This window comes from Eschscholzia californica, unplaced genomic scaffold (assembly GCF_041429995.1).
Source record: "Eschscholzia californica isolate CP2 unplaced genomic scaffold, dmEscCali1.0.p SCAF_2, whole genome shotgun sequence".
Taxonomy (NCBI): Eukaryota; Viridiplantae; Streptophyta; class Magnoliopsida; order Ranunculales; family Papaveraceae; genus Eschscholzia; species Eschscholzia californica.
Window position 1 is genome coordinate 54,666,728 of NW_028238309.1, and position 21,719 is coordinate 54,688,446.

The 21,719-nt window shown below is 36.6% G+C and overlaps 1 protein-coding gene and 2 non-coding genes across 3 annotated transcripts in view; 1 reads left to right on the forward strand and 2 right to left on the reverse strand.

Moving 5' to 3' along the window:
- Positions 1-3,202: 3,202 nt before the first annotated feature.
- TRNAH-GUG (transfer RNA histidin (anticodon GUG)) lies at positions 3,203-3,274 on the reverse strand. Its single transcript has one exon. It is a non-coding gene; the product is annotated as a tRNA-His (tRNA).
- Positions 3,275-3,752: 478 nt separating this feature from the next.
- TRNAC-GCA (transfer RNA cysteine (anticodon GCA)) lies at positions 3,753-3,824 on the reverse strand. Its single transcript has one exon. It is a non-coding gene; the product is annotated as a tRNA-Cys (tRNA).
- Positions 3,825-10,841: 7,017 nt separating this feature from the next.
- The window catches only part of LOC147559128 (uncharacterized), a 97,808-nt gene continuing 86,930 nt past the window's right edge, over positions 10,842-21,719 (forward strand). The window contains exon 1 of the mRNA XM_086660949.1: positions 10,842-11,328. The gene's annotated coding sequence lies outside the window, so the exon portion shown is untranslated. The remainder of the gene's footprint in view (positions 11,329-21,719) is intronic.

The following is a 21,719-nucleotide window of genomic DNA, read 5'->3' on the forward strand; positions in this document are numbered from 1 at the left end:
TCGTTTCCCACAGAAAGTGGAATCTATAGTTATTGAATTTGAGTTGTTAAAGGTATAAATGATAATAATAAATTTGTCGGGTTATACGTTTTATGTTGTTGAGCTTTGGGTCTCTTTAGTTATTGATTTAACTTAGTCAGTTATTGTGTTGATCACATCTGGATGATGTATCAATGTTATGTAATGACTAAAGTAAATCGTAGTCGATTTCTCAAATAAAATGAAAGGTATTATTTACGTTGTTTTGTTGAGGAAAATGTAGTCCTGCCGACATTTTGTTTAGGCACTGGACTGAGAAAGAATACAGATTGGGGTAGTCCGAATTTACCTGGATCGCCATTAATTCGTGTTGTTAAAATCTCGTACGAATTAAATCCAGTCTAAATGTCTTGGGACGAACTTAATTCATTGAGGCCCTCAGAGTAAACAAAGCCAAAAAACTAAAAAAAAAAAAAAGCACCTAAAAGATCAATCCTTCAAATATTCCCTTGACCCTTGCCGTTTGCATCAGTCACCATCTAAGTACTTTTTTCCACTTGAAGGGTAAGGGAGTATTTCCATAAATATTAGTAATATATAATGGGCTTGAATCTTGCGTCATTTAATTCAAAATTGAATTAGTATAACAAGTATATTTTGTGTTGTGGACCAAATATTGAACCCAGCTTATTTTCATGTCTAGATACAATCCTCCAAATATTGCTTCCTCATAACTTTTCAAGCCTTCTTTCTTGAATGGTGAGGTAATTGCTTTTATAGTATTGTACCACTGTTTGTCTAGGGTTCGAAAGTATATCCATGACACCCCTTACTGTTATAGATAGACGGTGTCTTGGTTCTAAAACTCAATCCTAGCTATTTATAAAGATATTTGTAAATGAAGATTTCGGATTATGTTTGAGTGGGTTGACCATATACTGTCCATCCTCAAACTTTGGATTATATATCAAAATTATAAGAAAATATTACTGCATAAGTATTATAGTATTAAAGAAGCCATTGAAAAGGTACTACTACTTTAACAAGAATATTGTTCTTGGTGAATCTATCAATGGATGGTGTAAGCAATTGCGTGGGAACACCTAGGATATTTATGACCAACCCTTACTTTGCCTTTTCCACCCAAAGTCAAAGTCTAATGCAATTGTTATCAAAAGCTAAAAATTTGATGCAATTCATCATTCCACTTGTGTTCTTGTGCGTTTTTTTGCTTTTCTTTGGGATTAATTTCATTTTAACTCGATAAAGATGACCAACCCATCAAATGACTCTCTAAAGATGATCAATTTTCAAAATAGCCCTCTAAATCTTCTTTTTTGTCTGATTTTATCATGAAACAATTGTAATTTTCAAAACTGCCATGTCTTATGTTCTGTCAAATCTTTTTATTTGGGCATATTAGAAGAGTGAGTGAAAAAGGAGAAATGTCCTAATACTTTTCGCTTTCTTCTTATACCACTACCCATATCTTCATCTCCACTATTCTTGTCATCTTCATTCTCATTTATTCCATTATGACAAGTACTCATTTTGTCATATTATGACAAGGATAGAGAGAAAATGGTGCTGAAGATGAATATTTGGATGGTGGTGGAAGAAGAGAGATGAAAGGTATATCCACTATTTCTTTCTTTTTCTCTTCTATTGTGACACAACAAAGAAAAAAACCTAACATCTGAAGATAGAAATCAATTTGACATAACGTGGGAAGAGACAAATTTAGAAATCAAAATATATGTCATCATAAAAATGCTAGAAAAGTAGTTTAAGGAACCAAATTGGAAGTTGTTCATCCTCGAGAACTCATTTTGGTGAGTTGGTCATCTTTAGGAGTCTAAATTGGATCAACTCTAATTTTTTAAGTGCAGGCAATTTAGTTCACCATTTTATGAATGAAGGAATTTGTTATCTTAAAGAAAGACTGCAATCTTATTTAATACAAAAACAAACCTAATTGAGAGACTTAAGCCACAATTTCCAGTCACAAGGCGTCACCAACCGCCGACACCACCACCCGAGGCGAAACAAAGGTTTATGTCAAGTAGGACTAGAAAAAGTGAAAAAGTTCCATGAAATAAAATTTAATTTTGAGAGCTAATGTCTACAAGGAACATTACAAAGTAAAATTTCATTTAAATACATCTATTTCATTATAGAAGCATCAATACTATTTAACAACTTGTTGATCTATCTCCATTGCTTACGTAATTTGAAGTTCGATGTATTGTGTTGAATATTTCTTCCCTAGTTTTAGCTTTATTCGATTATAAGACCACAAGAGCAAGCTCTCCCTTGGTTGCATCAAGGGTACTTAGTTATATCCCAAGTACTCAACACAGTAAATACGATAAAAAAAAAAACACCATCAATTATTTCTTATTGTCTCGTCTATGAAGAAGATTTACTTAAATTCATTACGTTATTATAAATATCATACAATTTGAAGAAGCAAGGATTCAATCATCAAGAGTTTTGACATAACATCGGAAGAAACTTATCTAAAACACATGGACATAAAACAACATAGTTACATAGGATAATTTCACACTGGCCAACGGAAGTCAATCCCAGTTGACCGTCTTTCGCCATATAGTGACTCCGCCTTTTTCAAGTGTACATTCGCAACGGGGATTGACTTCCATTGAAAACGTTAGGAAGAAAAATAAAATACACAAAGTGCTAATTACATGTGAAGAAAGATAACCTAGACGTCCGTCCTACTCTGAGAAAGAAAACCAAACAGCATATACTATCAAACTTTGTCGGCAAATTTTAAATTAAGAGGGAATAATTGAAGATCAAACCATCAATGAGATACAAATACCTAAAGCACATCAATAATAATACTTGGCACTTCATTACAATTTTCTGTTCGAGATGTACCTACCTTGTAGTGGAGTAAAATATACTCCATTTCTTTCGATTTTTGAATGAACCCACTCTAAGGTATTAGGAATTGTACAAAATGATGTTCCTCACCTGCAGTCTAAATGGTTTCGTGCCGAGCGAACAAGGCAGTTAAAAAACATTGAGCTAGTCTTGATTGAACAACCTTCTTTGCACATAATTGGACTAACCTTCCTCGGCATTATCGTCTGGGGCGCATTTCTGGGGTGTGGATCTTTAGAAAAGAACCCCTGTAGCAGTAGAGTGCACTAATAATAGCGCTTGTAAATGGCAAAAGAGAAAAGGCTTTTTAGAGTGTGGCTGCTGGGATTCGAGCCCAGGTCTCCACGGCCACAACGTGGAATTCTCACCACTAAACTACAGCCACTCTTGTTGCCTTCAGTTTGTAGTCTTATAATGAAAATTGGTATGAGTGCCCTCGGATTGCCCAGCTCAAGGCCCACAGATAATGCTAAGAGAGGGGGCCTACGGAAAAATTTGGGAGCCCCTACAGACCTGCCAATGACAACTCCCAGAATCAAGAGTTCATATGATCATATCTTCACTAGAGAAGAAAGATGGACTTTGCAAATGGGTGTTTGGACGAATAGTTTGTACTATTATCCTTGAAGTCACTAGGTCTTGGCGGGTCGGAGTATGATAACCCATAAAGATCACACCCCGAAAGGCTTTGAAGTGCATCTAGACTACCTTTACTTCGTTTAGTATCTATGGTTACACGATACAAATCCTCGTGAAGTATCTATGCAATGTAATGACTTTTCTAGTCTTTTGATTAAAAAAACAAAACAGACTTTGGTTTTTGGATCACATGAAACAAAATAGAAAGTGAGTCGGAAAAGGGAAGGGCCCAACCGGGTTCGAACCGGTGACCTCTTGATCTGCAGTCAAATGCTCTACCACTGAACTATGAACCCTCTGCGTTACTTTTTCACCAATCTCCTAATTGATTTTATCGAGTTTGACTCTGACTCAAGCGCAAGTTGACTTGTATCCTTATAAGGTTTCACGAGATTTTTCCTCCCAAGATTGAGGGAAGTGTCAAGGGCACACTAGAGTGTTGCTTGGGAGTTGGGACATACATAAATAGAGACACCACTCAAATGGATAGAGTTACATACCCACAGTAGTATAACCCGCTTTTTTGGACTCCCAACAAGTCTACATGACCCGCTTTTTTGGACTCCCATTTGAACCGCTTGCGAGAGAAACAAGGATTTCTCTCTCCACGCGACTGAACATGTGAGAGGAGAGAGAAAGTTCAAGTGGGTGTCTCCGAAGGCGGGTTGAGTATATCTCTTTGCATTCCGTTGTCGTTCTGTTCATTAATCGGATTTACCAAACTCGTCCACTTAGGGCAGTTCCGAAGGTTTACCCCAAGTGGCATCCAAGTGTTCCGGTTAAACATTTAGTAGGGTTGTTTTTCTTCTTCTTTGTGTTCACTCCAACACGAAATCAAAAAACTTTAGTATCACATTTTCTTAACCAAAAATGATGGCAAAAGAAAAAGTAAGGTTGGTCTCTATATCATGAAACTTCATGAAATATTGGTACTTAATCTTATAAACTTAAGGCACATAAGGAAGAACAAGATAACAATATATCTATCTACTATCTTTAGTATAATCAGTCCCTATATTGATTATGCCCTAGTCTCTTTCTCTTTAGAAACTCTCTGAACAACAAATTAGTATATGTGCGGAAGATTTAAAGAGAGAAGATTGAGTACAAGAAGCATAGCCCCTCGCAGCACTGTTTAACGGATCTCGAACAAATTATATCAACGGAAAATGACGCTATGCCCGAAACATCTCCCCGCCGACGGACATGTCGCGCATAGAATCATGGTTGTTATATCAACACCTGCAACTTAAAAATTTGGCCTCTAATAAACTAAAGTTAACAAATGAGAGCGAAATCGAGAAGCTAACAAATTGTAGAAACTAAAGTGAACAGTTTTTATTTTGGAAACAGTAAGATTCAAACTATAATTTTATCCTAAAGGTTCTTATTCCTAAAGGTGCTCTTTGGTGGCAAAGGAAGAACATAATCTCCTCTCTCAGACAAACCCTAACAATATTTCATGCCCATTCTCAATTTTCTTTTACTTAATATATCGATATTACCACTTCAACAAACACTACTCAAAATCAAACTAAAATAACAGCATAAACAACCTCTTCAAATTATAAAATAAAAATTATAGGAGAAGATAATAACAAAAAAAAACACATCATGATTCATGAAAATATTAACAGTAGAACTTGTCTAGTGTTGTCGATATCGAAATAGAAACCCTAATATGCATTTGTTCTTATGAGAGAATCAGTATGGGTAATCTAGGTTAAGGCTTTTTTTAGGGTTTGGATCATTTGCAACCCATAAGCAGGTGAAACTGCCGCATGATCTGATCTTCCCTACATAGAGGGTAGTTTAGATCATGCTGGCAGCTTCAACTGCTATAGTGTTTGCACCAAACATAAACCAGCTAGGGTTTACTTCTTCTTCTTCCTCTGCTATAGCTAAGAGTGCAATGAGAAGAGGAAAAAAGGAGACATATATATAGAAGGGTGAGAAGAGGGATTACATAGTAATTTATGTTATTATTAAGGAGTAATAAATAAAATAGCAAAAAAGTGGTCCCCTAATTAACCTCAGTTGATCCTGAACTATAGCTCAAATATGAAAACAAACTCAACAATGTCTTGCCACACCAGCTCATGTTGAACTGGTTTGCTAGGGTTTCCAAAAATTACAAAGAGTGTAGTTTTAGGGTACCCACCTCTCTCTAACACTCTCTCTGTAAGACAGAGGGGAGTAGAGGGGACCATATAGTTTGCATGGGTTTTTAGCTCAAGAAGGATAAAATAAAAAGAAGGAAAATAAAAGAAAGCATATAACATAATAAGAAAATATTGTTCTCAGTTTGTGTTTCAGTTATGATACTTTGTTTTCTTGCAACATATGAGTTTCTATTTCTTGAATGCTTACTACATCCTTCTACTAATGTTTGGTACCACTTGTTCATTTCATCCAAATAAAGACTAGTGTAATGAATTCAGAATTATTAGAGTGGTTGTACTAGTGACCTTTCATTTTTGTCAATACATGTTAGGGTTTATAGATGGAATCTGAATATAATTAATAGAGAGAGAGAGAGAGCTTGTTACTCAATATGTATCCTTGGAAGAAAACACACATGTGATGTGAAACCCACTTTACTTGGTTAGCAACATCTACTTTTCAAGTGGAGTCTTAGAGATTAGAGTTTGAATCTTAACATTTTAAAAGAAAGAGAAAAATGTCATTAACAAAGAGTTCCGATGCCATGAACAGATGCCGATGGAGAATATAATCGCACAAGTGAAAAGTTTGATGCGTTTACTGGACTTCTAACCTGCAATAAGTAGTACTATTCCTTTCAGCCATAATATTAGGAATTGGGATGTCATAAACATGTAACAGGATACGTGATGTAAGACAGATCGGACTAAAGAGATCCAACGATCAAGAAGACAAGATCCTACGATCAAGAAGATGAGATCCTACGATCAAGAAGAATTCCAGATATGTGAAGATATTTCAAGATATATGAAGATCCATAAAATACTTTCTTGAGAAATGATAGATTTACAACTAAAAGTATGTAAATAGTCTCCAGATCAAGGTGGCACTCTTGAAGATGAGAATTGAGATTGTGGTGTTTAATGCTACTCCTTAATCCCAAGACCGCCACATAGGATCTCGACACTATTTACATACTTTCAGTTGTAAACCTAGCATTTCTCTACTTTCTTATATTTAGAATATCTCTTGTAACTATCTAATGATAATATTAGATAGATTTTATATTATTTCCTAATTTAATTAGGAGAAACTAGGAAACCTTAAACTCTAAGTTCTATTTAAATAGGGGAGGGTTCTAGGCTTTAAAGCATCGAGTTATGTCTGACCAATGTAATCGATCAAATCCACGAGTTGTAGTGATTATTAATAAAAAAATTATTCTTCCGTGGATGTAGATCGTGAGTATCCGACCGAAACACGCTATATTATCGTGTCAATTATTTCAATGTCTATCTCCGATTATCACATGATCGTGAATTTAATATGGTATCGGAGCAGGTAGCTTAAATCCTTCTCTACAAAAAAAAAAAGAAATTGACTTACACGAAGGTATTCAACTATATTGACCTTTCATAAGCTTCTGTGATTTGACTTGGTGATTTATAAATTAAATACAACATTTAGAAAGAAATTAAATACACATTTTACAGATGAACAACAATTTAAATATGTACCATCTTATTTGTGAGCATATGCATTGATAATTGTTCTAACATTCAATGTAATAGGATTTCCTTTTTCATTCAATGGGCTTCTAATTTATGCTTTGCTCTACAAAGGCCTTCATATGAAAATATTTCCATTTCATTTTCGAAGTACTAAACTCTTCATTGATATGTCAATTCATATTGTTCTTTTATCTTCATTCATTTTTGTCCCTCTTCCTATACAAAATTCTCATTTATGGACAATAAATATATAAAATTTCATAGATATAAATATCCTGATTTTTTTTAAATTAAAAAATATTAAGATCTGGTTTATGGTTGTATAAATTCCATGGGGTATTTTTTTATGGTATAGACTCGAAAAGTCACTACATTCATTAGACATAATACATCAAGAGAAAATTCAGAAGTTCTAAGATTTTTTTCAATGCATTACCTGTGACATTAGACCAAATTCTAAATATTGGATCCATTAGAATACTACAAGTTTCTGGATACTCAAAGTATCAATTAATCTAGAACCCTAACTCTTGTGCAGACAAACGATCTTAGGGTATCTGTAAAACCTAGGTCTGCATATTTTACTTTGTGATAAATGGTTCGGTTGTGCATTCATGAACTGAAACCCTAAGATATGTTTGTGTTGTAAACCCTAATAGTGCTGCCCCCATAGACTCCACCTGCAATTTCAGTGACAGAGTAGTATGGATGGATTCAATATAAGATTACTTGTAATGGAAATGTGGGGTGTACCCTAACCCTAGCTAGGACCTCCCTACTACTGTTGCTTTTCAGTCTAACCTTAACTGCAATTGCATGCCTACTAAACTAAGTGATATTATTATATTAGATGGTTGGCATGTGTGCCTACAGTTTTGATTAGTTGGCTCTTCAGGTTTTGAACCATTTTAATCAACCAACATTTATTAGGGCATCAATGCATATACTAGTAATAGAGATATGTATATGAGAAAATGCTGCAATATGTACATATTATTACAACAATTGTATATTTTTCATACCATGAGAGAGGTGCTATTAGTAGAGATCTTACAAGATTAGAACACATGAAAACTTAGTTTGTATTCTTCCCATTCTTATCCATCTTGAATGGGTTTTTCTGAGTTTACTCCGATAATTGAGTTTAATCCTTTTAATAATGAGTAATTGAATCTACCCTCTTGAACTCACTACTTTCGTTTAGAACACTGAGACAATGTTTGATGTGTAAAAAGAGTATGACTACCAGGAGTATTATTCGGGTAATGTGATTTTTGTAATTGTACTACCTTACTTTGATGTTATGTTTAGTCAAGAATATGATTCGTAAAGATTTATTTTATCCGTAGATTATTTTATTTATGATTCTAATTCCTTTACGTCAAACATATTTTAGTATTTACGTAAAATAGTAAGTCCAAGGAGGTAAAGTCAAATGTAAACTCAATTACGATCAGTAAAGTCAAATGTATACTCAATCAGGATCCGTGTTGAGAGGGCAAAACTTATCTTAAAATTACTAACATTGTCAACATCTTTTACATATGAATCCATTTGATTCAAAGAGAAGAATTTGCATGATATTTCAGTTTCGATTCAACCATTGTTTTTATTCAAAGAGAAGAATTTGCATGATATTTGAAATTTTGTACCAAAATATTTGACAAAAGATCACAACTGTCCTGGAATTTTGTATCTTAGAATTTTTTTTTTTTGTTTTTTTGAAGCACCGGCCGTCTGAACACAGGAAAAAAACAGTCCTTGTCTAGGTTCGGAGAAGCTTTTAGACAACAACACTTCTAAACAAGACACTCGAGTAGGGGTGGGAATCGGGCGGGCTCGGTCGGGTTCGGGTGGATCGGGCTCGGATAAGCCGAGCCCGAGGTAGTGAGCCGGGCGGATCGGGCCGGGCGAATCAAAGACTTTAAGTGCCCGTAGCCCGTCCGAGCCCGGCTACCCGAACGGGTTTCAACGGGCTCGGGTTTCAACGGGCTCGGGTCGGGCGGGCTCGGGTCGGGCGGGCTCGGGTCGGGCGGGCTCGGGTCGGGCGGGCTCGGGTTTTAATGAATTATTTAAAAAAATAAAATAAACAATAATTTAATAATAAAACAATAATTTAATAAAAAAACAATAATTAATTAAAATACTAACCATTATATATTTGATTATCAGATTATATCATAAACAAAATTACATAATCACCCATTTTAATAAAAAAAAGTACATTTCCCTCCCTCCAACATTTTAATAACAAAAAGTCCAAAATATAAACAAAAAGTTACATTTCTCTCCTTCATTCATTAATCGAGCAATTGAACTTGAGAAATGCTAGGACTAGGAGTTGGTTCGGGAAACCCGTCGTTTAACGGATCAAACTCCTTCTAAGTAACATTAAGCTCATGTTTCCACCAATCCTTAAGACAAACACAACAATCCAACATTTCCGGAGTTAGGCTACTCCGATAGTCCCCCAAAATTCTTTTACCTAAAGAGAAAGCCGACTCGGAAGCAACAGTCGAAACCGGGACAGCAAGAACATCACGTGTTATTCGGGACAAAATCAGATACCTCTTCTCGTTCTCACTCCACCAACCCAAAACATCGAACTTTTCAATATTATCGACCGCAGGATCTGGCTCAGACTCATATCTAGATATTTCTTCGGAAGCGGTAGCTATAGGGTCCTTTCGAACTCTCTTAATACTTCTCCAAAAAGCACCACGCATAGACGGTCCATCGGGCTTACTCTGGGGTTGATCAACAGCAGACGACGAAGAAACGGATGTAGGCACACTCAAATCAGCCGTATACTCTTTAAATAATTCACGTAACTTGCCGATCATGGTGGCAGATTGCTCAGTAGAACACTTGATAACATGAGCCGAAGTATCGAAACAATTCTCAAGTTCGGTTAAGAGCATATCAACTTTCATTTTGATCCTTGGATCTAAAATACATGCAACACCAAACAATACGGGAGTTTCACCCCAATACTTGCAAAATTTAGCCTCCATGAAATGAATAATGCACGCAAGACGGAGTTAGAAGTCACTGAAGGAGTTGAAGGAGATGTCCTTCGACCAAGGTGACAATGCGAGCAATTTGTCGGATAGGACAATTGATGTGGAAGATCATCAAGTCCGATTGATTTAGGGATCGTAGAGTTGTAGCTAGAGACCAACTACGATCGTCGAATTACGAAGTAATTCGCGGCTAACTTCGATCGGATCCTACAACGGGTTACACATAAGAGTGACAAATTGATCTAGGATATGACTAGTGGGAGTGAGATATAATCATGGGAGTGTCCCATAAACATATCTCATAGGCCTAAAAAGGAATTAGGCAAAGATAGTACAAAAAGGCCAAAAACAGGGTTTTTGGGCCTAGACCGGTTCGGGTACTTCTAGGACTCGGATTGGGCTGAATTTTGGAGGGTTAGTTGCTGATATAATAAAAATTATATCTGCCAATTTTCGTGGTGTTTGGGCACCTCCTCCTTAAGGAATTGAGAAAATACCAATAGTTGCTATTTTCGACTATTTCCCTAAATCTTATTCTAAAGGGTGTTTTAGGAAACCTAAAAGGAGGTGGATTCTTATTAGGGTTCTATATAAACACTCTTAGGGCAGAGAATAAGGGGTGGAATTTCTCTCTAAGCTTTCTTACTCTACCACATCAAGTAGAGAGGAGAAAGTGAGCTAATTCCCATTAACTATCAATCTAGTCAAAGAAGAAGGTGTTCTTCTTTTCCAACCACCATTGGTGTGCTAGCTATACAACAAGGTGGGAGATCAAATTGATTGCTCGTGTCCCAAGTAGAGGAGCTACACTTGAAGCTCTTGGTCTTCTTCAATCAATTCAACTAGTTCGAGGGAAAAGCGATTAAGATAATCTACTATATCTCCATTAGATTAATTACTAGTTTTGCATGTGATCCTGGGAATACTAGTGTAGACATTAGATGTCATATTTCCGCTATAAACACTAGTAGAAGGGTGTAAATCCCTACAGTGGCGTCAGAGCCTCTTGCTATTAACTAGTTTTTGCTAAGAATCGAACTAATTCATATGCTTGATAGTTTGAAAATTGAGTTTATAAAAGTATTTAAAAGGTGTTTTAAAAGGTATTTTTAACTCATAATTTGATAGGATTCAATAAATTTTCAAATTGAGAATCACATTGATGATTAAAAGTGTTTTAAAAGTCTCAATTTGATTGAATTTCAAACTAATCCATGCTTGATTAAATTGATAGTTATGTTTAAAAAGATTTTAAAACATAAAATTTGATTAATTTTGAATTGGATTCAAAGATTTTTCAAAGTTGATTTCAAAATTGTTCTTTGAAAAATATCAAAAACCTAGATTTTGATCCAAAATTGGTTTGATTAAGAGTTGTTTTTAAGTTTTGGAAACTTTTGAAAAACAAAATTTTGGAATTTTAGAAGTGTTCTAAAAAGAGTAGTTTTGACTTTAGGAAGCTCTCAAAACCAATTTGGAAAAATTTAAAAGTTTCTAAAAGTTTTAAAAAAATTTTTAGAAGTGTTCTAAAAGGAATTTCAAAAAAAAATTTAAGAAAAGTTTTAAAATTGGAAAATAGCAACTTAGAGTTGCATAAGAAAAAATTTTTTTTTTTTTCTTTTGGAAACTTTTCTTTTGGAAACTAGGGTTTTGAAAAACCCTAGTGTCCGGCCAGGAAGCTTCCTGGCCGGACCAGAAGCTCCTGGATGCGTCCTCTGGACGCGTCCTCTGGACGCGACCAGCAGCTGCGACAGAAGCTTCTGGACGCGTCTTTGAGACGCGTCCAGAGCAGCTACTAAGGACGCGTCTTGAAGACGCGTCTAAGACGCGACCAGCAGCTGCGAAGGAGCTTCCTGGACGCGTCTAGGACGCGTCCAGAGCACTCGACCAGACGTATCTTGGAGACGCGTCTGGGAGGTTCTGGGTGTCTCGGACTAGTCCGAGACACCTAGTGCTGGTCCGGTCCAGTACCAGACACGTCTAGAACGCGTCTGGTACATGGACAAGCGTCCTGGCTCCGGCCAGGACGAGACCAGGCCCTCGGCCAGGACATGCCGGCCCTATGGGCCGTGCTATGTCCGGACCTTGTCCGAGCCCTTTTTGGGCTTGGGCCGGGACTTGTCTAGGACTTGTCCCGGGCTTTTTCGAGTCTTTTCGGACCACGAAAAGGGACCATCATTCGAGTGGGAGTTTTTGCCAAAAATTTTTTCGATTCCAACCAAATAATTCCAAAATCAATCCGGGCCATCCAATAGCCCAAAACGGATTTCTCTTTAAATTGATTTATGAAATCATTAAGAATCGAACCAATATTTTTTTCCGAAATTGACCCGGGCTTTCTCGAGCCCAAAACGGAGTTTTTCTTAAAGATGATTTTAGAAATCATAAAAGATAAAACCGGAAAGCACCACTAGTAGAATTCTTCGAATTTAGACTTAAGGTCCGTAATGTGACATGTGATGTCAACAAAAGTATCTCCCAAGATAATCATGCATATATAATTCTTAGCCTTGATATATTATATGATTGCATGTGATGTGAATGCGGGAAACTAGTATGGCCATAGATTTATTTCTTTATTCTTGTTTTAAGCACGGATGGGTGCATGCTTTGTAATTAATTTTAATTTCAAGTTTATACGATCTGCGAATCGTCAGAGTCTTGTAATTAGAGTTTAGGGTCTATGAGTCCATTGAAGAAACTCGAGGATGAAATCCAAAGGCGAGTGGGAGAAATCAATGGAGGTTCAAAGATGGCGATCTAAGACGAACCAAAAGGCGAAACAAGAAGAAAACCAAGGGTGATTAGATCTTCTAGGTTAGGGGCCATACTAGGATCCATGTCTGCTTGATTTACTTTCTCGCGCGCATTTACTTACTTATTTACGCTTTATGTCGTGGATGTTAGTTAGGCTAAATAGTTCACTATAACAAACGCCAGACTAGCGTAAAAGTCCCCAAAAGTAATCTTGAGTAATCGCCTATCCAGATTAAGACACTCGTTGCTCCCTTGTTCGAGGAAGGTGGGTCGGCCTTCGCAGAGTACCTCCTCTACCTTGGGACAATGCGGGTAGGTCTATAGAAGAGGCCTACACGTCTAAATGGTTCTACTCAACGAGATCAGCAAGAGAGTCTTGGATACTCGAGGCAAAAGGATAGATTAGTCATTCATTAATGAAATCTATCAACCAAGAGTCATAAGGTATGATCAGTGAAGTAGTTCGCTCACCCGGAACGACGGAGTCAAAGGGTAGGGCCTTCGTCCGCTTTACTTCGAAGAACTGGGGTCTTGGAATCACTTATTCAATCGGGGACGATTTTATATTGGATAATGTGGGAAAACTAATGTTTTTCAAAAACGATAACGAGTTTTAAAACTTTGCCATTACTTTATGTAGTTTTAAAGATGACACAAGGAAACAAGTTCGACCTTGGAACATACCTAAGGAAGGTGTTAAACGAAAACATCCATGAAGGAAGGAATCGGGAAATACTTCAAATATTGGATGGAGAGTTTAAAAACAAGCTAAATGTCTCAGACTATCCATTTTTGGATTTTTTTTTACTGCTAAGGAAATAGAGCATCAAGAGGATGATCAAAAGAGGGCAGAACCAGAATCAATGACTTCTCGATTATTATCAGCCATGGAGGCTACTCTTAACAAGAAACCTCTGAACATGGAAGTCCCCTCCATCACTCCGAAAACTGAGGATTCAATCCGAAGCAAAGCGAGAGTGGAGAGGTTTGATACAACCAGTAAATTATTGCGTCTACGCCTCGAGAAAGGAAAACCAGTAGGTCCTCATGTTCGGCAAATGATAGAACTCTTTGCTAAACTAGAAGAGCTGGGTTCTCCTGTTAGCCAATCGGCGGCTAATGACATGATCCTCTATTCACTTCATGAAGGGTTCAATCTATTTAAGATGGAATATGCGATGAATGGATGGAACAAGCCTTTAGAGGAACTTGATGCAATGCTTCAGGCAGCAGAACGACTAACAATGGACTTGGAGCCAAAGAATAAGATTCTTGTGGCTCAAGAGAATAAGAGGCAGAAGAAGAAACCCGCGTTAAAAGGAAAAGGCAAACGTATTGCTAAACCTCAAAACAAAGGTATTCGATCAACGTCAAGATGTTTCTACTGCAGTGGCATAGGCCACTGGAAAAGAAACTGCTCCAAGTTCTTGGAGGACAAAAAGAATGGAACAGTGGCTTCCAATTCAGGTATAAACAGTTAACTTATCAAATACTGAAAATTCCCAAACCTTGGTATATGATACCTAAAATTGCCCTTTCATTGTGAATGTACAGGCGCAGCTGGGAACTGAGTATTTGGCTAAGGAAGACAAGATCCAAGAGGGAGCAGAAGCCTCGACTGCTAAGGATGCTGAAAGGGATCGAAGTCTACTTTAGGCACTATTCTAGATTAATCGTTTTCTAGTTTTTTAACATCATCTCTGTACTAAGTATTATGGAGAATCAATAAAGAACTTTATTTCTAAATTGAGATGTTAATAAGTGCTAAATTTAACAAACTATACCAAAAGATTCTAAAATTGGTCAAAAACCTATAAGATAGGTTCATCCCAATCGGAAAGGGATGAGGACAACAAGTCCACTATAAACAAAACATGAATCAAACTGACAAGAAAGAAAGCCTTGAGTAAAAAACAGAGATTGATCTTCAAACGTACTTCTAACCTATCCATATTTGGAGTGTCCAAAAGGATTAAGATGAAGAACACGAATCAAACTCTATCCTCCAAAATCCATTTAGTCTAGACATAGCTTCTCACAAAACTACCAAAATTCCGTCTAACAGCTAAGCTTGTAAAAGCATTACAAAAACTAGCTAATATCTGACGCAATTTCTTTTGAAAGAAATTTGGGCTTCTTCCACAACCAATCAAGAGAACAAAGTGTTTGTTGCTCATGATTAAGTGGGAGAAAAGTACAAGTCGATTTAATTCGATCATGAGAAAAATCATGGAGGGTCATGAAGAACAATCATGAAACTTGTACAAGACGATTAAAGTCGACCAAGAGCAACAAACTGCGGCTCCTCGGAAAAGGAAAGGTTAAAGACATGATCTTATAAACCCACCGCACAAAAGCGAATGTCATTCGCCGGAGAACTCTCAAAACAAGTGAAAGTGTCTCTAAAGGAATATCTTAAAGTAATTGAGAAAATTCCAAATTGTTGTTCAAAAGCCCTAAAAGGTCAAATCTCAAAGACACAGAAAATAAAGGTTATTTCTGAAGAGATAAAAGACCTGCGCAGAAACGGAAACTGACTCTAGATTTTGGCTAGAACCCAAAATCATCGTGGAATCCATATCTCGTCAAGACATGAAGCTTGATAATTTAAGTCAACAAAAGACCTAAATTGGTTTTCCAAAATAGAAAACTGAGAAGGATGGAAACATTCGTGTTTCCCGAAACGAGACAAGAAGAATAAAGATTCTTCCAATCAAGTTATGTCCACAAGCATGCTTCAGAAATCAATCGACGGATTAAAAGCACGCAAGAGTTAGAATCTTCGATTCAAAAGGCAATCAGAGAAATTTGATTCCTGGAGAATGAAGAAAATCTTGAATCACGAGTTTCAAGAAGGTAAGTGGGAGTAAACAAACCTTCCGGGTCCGTATGCAGAGTACATACAAAAGATTGAGTACGACATAAGGTGTTGTATAACAGTAACGAACTGACTCAATAAAGGACCACACACAAAAGGATAAAATGCCATTTTAGGCATCTGAAGATCTATAAGCATAGATCAAAAGGATGATAGGATTAGAGAGACTCAGTACGCTGAGATGCTTGAGATCCGAAACAGAAAATCTAAGACTCGGAAAGTCTAAAAGAATTTCGACCCAAAAACTCATGACAGAGGGCGTTGCAAAACTCGGAGTCTAAAAGACACCGATGAGCTAGCACGCATGAGATAGACATTTATGTTCGAAAACATAAAGTCAATCATGTTGGACATGATTAGCATTTAAACATCCGAATTCGGATTGGAAAACCGAAACACTACTTAGTACATCCTAGAAGGCTAAAGGATGAAGTAGTACAAAGTTGAACATGTCATCGTAGCAAACTTCCAGACATGGAAGGAAAGTAGGCTAAAAGTGTTTTAAGCCGGGAACTGTTGCAAATACTACACAAAGAATTAAAGGCCTTAACTCTATTAAAGATTACTAGATATTATCAAGGTTGAAGATAGTAATCTTCAAATTAATTGATAATAAGCAAAGTTTAAAACCGACTACCACGGTAGTCAAACTAAACTGTCACCTAAGACATAGTATGAGATTCATACACAGTCTAAGGCATGAGGTATAAATTTTAAACCTCGACAAGTAAAACTGAGTGGGTAAAAGGAGTTTTACGGAAGAGGCTCAGATTTACAACTCTCGTTATCAGAAATAATAAGAATTATTTCACCAGTCGTCTAAACTTGGTTTAGTGTTTAAACGACAGTCCATCGATAATAAAACGTTCCGAATAGGTTTGTCAGATACGTGATCTGATGAATGAAACCCTATTAAGTGAACTTGGAATATTTATTATCAAAAATCCCTGGTCCAGGTCATTGCATGGACAACAATGACTCACGAAGACTAGCACGGGAGTCGATGGGTTAGCGCAGTTTCATGGGCTATAGGAATAGTATATTCTATTCGACTACGTGGGTGTATAAAAGGTTTATACACTGGATAACCCTCAAATGAGAAGTACATCATTCGTGATGAACGTCAATACTTCTCATAAAGACAATTGGAGAGATTCCTCAAAACATGAGTGCTCCACTCATCTTATGTAAGGAATGCCCGACTTTGGTTCCGTTAAACGCCGCGCCGTAAAAGGAGGTTATAAAGACGGATACTGGGAAGGACAGGATAGACATGAAGTTAAGTGGGAGCGCAAGAATGGATTGTGTCACCCTAATCACATTAGGTACAAAGTGTCTCAAGGCCACTTGATGAGTAGCAACTGAAAATGCGTGGCCGCGCTCAAACGGATTAAAAGTTAATCGTTTGTCTTTTACAGTTGTACTCGGATATCAAGAAAGTCTGAATGATGTGACGTATCAGATGGGATACTAAATTGACACGGGAATCGAGGCATTGCACTTGTTCTAAGTCCAAGTGGGAGTCTGAAGGAGTTGAAGGAGATGTCCTTCGACCAAGGTGACAATGCGAGCAATTTGTCGGATAGGACAATTGATGTGGAAGATCATCAAGTCCGATTGATTTAGGGATCGTAGAGTTGTAGCTAGAGACCAACTACGATCGTCGAATTACGAAGTAATTCGCGGCTAACTTCGATCGGATCCTACAACGGGTTACACATAAGAGTGACAAATTGATCTAGGATATGACTAGTGGGAGTGAGATATAATCATGGGAGTGTCCCATAAACATATCTCATAGGCTTAAAAAGGAATTAGGCAAAGATAGTACAAAAAGGCCAAAAACAGGGTTTTTGGGCCTAGACCGGTTCGGGTACTTCTAGGACTCGGATTGGGCTGAATTTTGGAGGGTTAGTTACTGATATAATAAAAATTATATCTGCCAATTTTCGTGGTGTTTGGGAACCTCCTCCTTAAGGAATTGAGAAAATACCAATAGTTGCTATTTTCGACTATTTCCCTAAATCTTATTCTAAAGGGTGTTTTAGGAAACCTAAAAGGAGGTGGATTCTTATTAGGGTTCTATATAAACACTCTTAGGGCAGAGAATAAGGGGTGGAATTTCTCTCTAAGCTTTCTTACTCTACCACATCAAGTAGAGAGGAGAAAGTGAGCTAATTCCCATTAACTATCAATCTAGTCAAAGAAGAAGGTGTTCTTCTTTTCCAACCACCATTGGTGTGCTAGCTATACAACAAGGTGGGAGATCAAATTGATTGCTCGTGTCCCAAGTAGAGGAGCTACACTTGAAGCTCTTGGTCTTCTTCAATCAATTCAACTAGTTCGAGGGAAAAGCGATTAAGGTAATCTACTATCTCCATTAGATTAATTACTAGTTTTGCATGTGATCCTGGGAATACTAGTGTAGACATTAGATGTCATATTTCCGCTATAAACACTAGTAGAAGGGTGTAAATCCCTACAGTCACATAATCAACACCAGAAAAGAAGTTGGTTGCCTCATAAAAAGGCTTCAAAAACTTGTACAACAAATTGGCGTGTTGCCAATCACTACTCGATAAGACAAAAGGCGGAGATCGATCAGATAAGAACGAGTCAATCGGATCCTTAAACGGAAGGGCACTTCTCAACATAAGATAGGTTGAATTCCAACGATGTTTTACATCCAACTGCAATTTTTTAAGAGAATAGTTCTTTGATTCACAATGTGTTCGAAATTGTGCATTTCGAGTCTCCGATGCAGAGATATATATTCAAGACAACCTTTCAGCCGTGTAAGCATTTCTTTAAACTGGGGAACTTTAAAACCATCCTGAACAACCAAGTTCAAGATATGACAGCAACATCGAACGTGAAATAATTCGCCTCTCAATGGTAAATGAGGCATTAACTCGATTAAACGAGAAACAAACACAGTATTTGCACTAGCATTACCCATTGACAAGGAAAAAACTTTGCCAGATATCATCCAATCATTAGTTAGCTTATCATACAAAACATTGGCAATGTGTTCCCCAGTATGAGACTTGTCCAACAGAATGTAAGAGATGATTCTCTTTTGGACACACCAAATTTCATCAATGTAATGCGCTGTTATGCACATGTAACTAAGCCTCTGGTTCGAAGACCAGATATCAGATGTAAGAGCAATTCGACCAGGAGCACTAAGTAAAACATTTCTGAGTGCATCTTTTTCTTCCTTAAAGTATTTAAGGATATCATTTCTAACAGTGCTCCTAGAAAATGACTTGAACCCAGGATGGAAGGAATCAGTAATATAAAATTGAAAGAAGGGGTCCTCCACAAATTGCATAGGCAACTCGCAAAGGATTAAAAGCTTGATCGTGTTTTTGCGAGCTCTCGCTTAACTAAACTGAAATGAACCCATATTTCCACTGTTTGGATCTTGTACCAACTTTGATTGAGACAGGTCGATTTTTAGTGCTTTAGCATACTTAAATGTGTGTCTCTTGAAATGTGTTGTCCCGTTAGAAGATTTCGAATTTCGAGAAACACCACAAAAGTTGCATTTGGCCATTTTAATGATCTTGCCTCCATTTTTAGGATCAGGAGCATCATGAAAGGAATAAAAGTCCCAAACCTTAGAAGTTCGGCCTCTCGAACAGGTTGACGTTTCAGTCAGCACATCTACTTCGCCGGCGGGAGAACCAGCAGGAGCAGACACACCAGAAACAGGAGGATCAGCAGTACCAACAGGAGATATTTCTCCACGAGCACCACTCTGACTCTCCGTCAAATCAACCTAAGTAAAACCACAGCCAACATATAAAGTCATTCTACTAAGCTGAGTTCATGAGAGATCTAAGATAACGAAATTCATCATCAGTTTGTAGGGACATCAATATTCGTTCGGACATTCAATTTCTAACCGGCTTCCTTGAATCACCCATTTTGGTTACAGTGTTCTAACAACAAAGAAGTGTCCACAATTGGGAGAACCATTTAGGTTCTTCATCAATTCGGTCCTTCTAAGTGTTTGAACAACGTATCCAAAACTGGAATGACAAGTGATCCAGTCTGAAATCATGAGTCCTACAGAGAAGGTAAGAAACATAGAAGTTAGAAATAGACAAGTTCAAAAACAGACAAGTTTAAGAACTTAGAAGAAAGAAACAAAAGAGTTAGAATAGAAGTAAGTTATGAAAAAAGAGAAGAAGAGTTTTTGAAAACAAAACAGAGAGAATAGAAACCAAGAGAAGTTGTTTTAGAAAAAAATCAGAGAAGTTAGTTGTTTTAAAAAGAGAAGAAAAGAGAAGTTTTAAAAAAAGAAACTAGAGATAGGTTGTTTTAGAAAAACAAATCAAAGAGATGTCAGTTGTTTTAAAAAGAATACACTAGATAACTTAGTTGTTTTAAAGAGAGAAGAAACTAGAAATTTTAAAAAACGAAAACAAACAAAACTTAGATGTTTTAGAAGAAGAAAACAGAGAGAATTTTTAAAAAATTAGTGGTTCTAAAAAAGAAATAAATTGGGAAGAATAGTTTGAAAAAATGGGAGTTGTTTGAGAAACTCAAAACAGAGGAATAATTTTTAAATTAGAAAACAAAGACAAAATTTGTTTTTGAAAAACAAATTTGAGAGAAGCAAAGTTGTTTTAAAAAGGGAAAAAAAAAGAGAGATTAGTTCGAAAAAAAAATAAAAAAGAACATATTTGAGATTAGTTGTCCTGTTTATAAAGGCAAGATCATTTTGATTTTATGACCTATGATTCTATCTATCAATCAAATAGTTCTGAAACAGAACACACTGATTTGTTAGATCAGACAGATCGATAGTCAGATGACTCAGATCTGTCTGATTAAACAAATCAGACTCGAATGTTAGTCATTCTGTTTCAATACTATACAAAAAAAATTTTTACTCTATCGTGTATTTGATTATCATAGTATCATACTATTGGACGAAATAGTACCAATGATAGTATGATACTATGATTATGAAACAGAACACTCTGATTTGTTTGATCAGACAGATCGATAGTCAGATGACTTAGATCTGTCTGATTAAACAGATCAGACTCGAATTTTAGTCATTCTGTTTCAGAAGTATACAAAAAAAAAAAAAGATTTTCACTATCGTTTATTTGATTATCATAGTATCATACTATTGGACGAAATAGTACCAATGATAGTATGATACTATGATAATGAAACAGAACACTCGGATCTGTTTAATCAGACAGATCGATAGTCAGCTCTGTCTGATTAAACAGATCAAACTCAAATGAGCTGTTCTGTTTCAGAACTAAAAAAAAAAAAAAACATATCCACTATTCTTTTTGTATCTGTACATGTACATCATCCATCAAGTCATCCACCACAAAAAAAAAATTACAGATCCGAGTACATCTTTGATCATCCAACGACCTCTATCCGATCTATTTGATCAGACAGATCAAAGGTTTGTCTTTGATCTGTCTGATCAAACAGATCTGACTCGTTAGAGTCTGAGATCTTCACATATAAATGATATAATCATAACAAATAATATTATAGACATTATTCATCAGATTACAACCTTAAACAAAAAAAAAACATTAAAAATAAAACAAATAACATCATATATGTGTTCGAAGGCTTAATCGCATCCTTTGATCCGAAGATCATCAGCGTATACCCATCATGAACACATCATCAGAGAGATCAGAGGCTTCAACCCACTTTAGTCTACTCGAAAATCACAGAGAGGCTTCACATATAAATGATATAATCGTTAGAGTTTACTCGAAAAAGATGTACTAACCATTCTTGAAGTTGAAGCACCGAGGCAAGGACGATCGATCAAAGGGACTTCGAGTTCGAGTTTAACCCTAATTC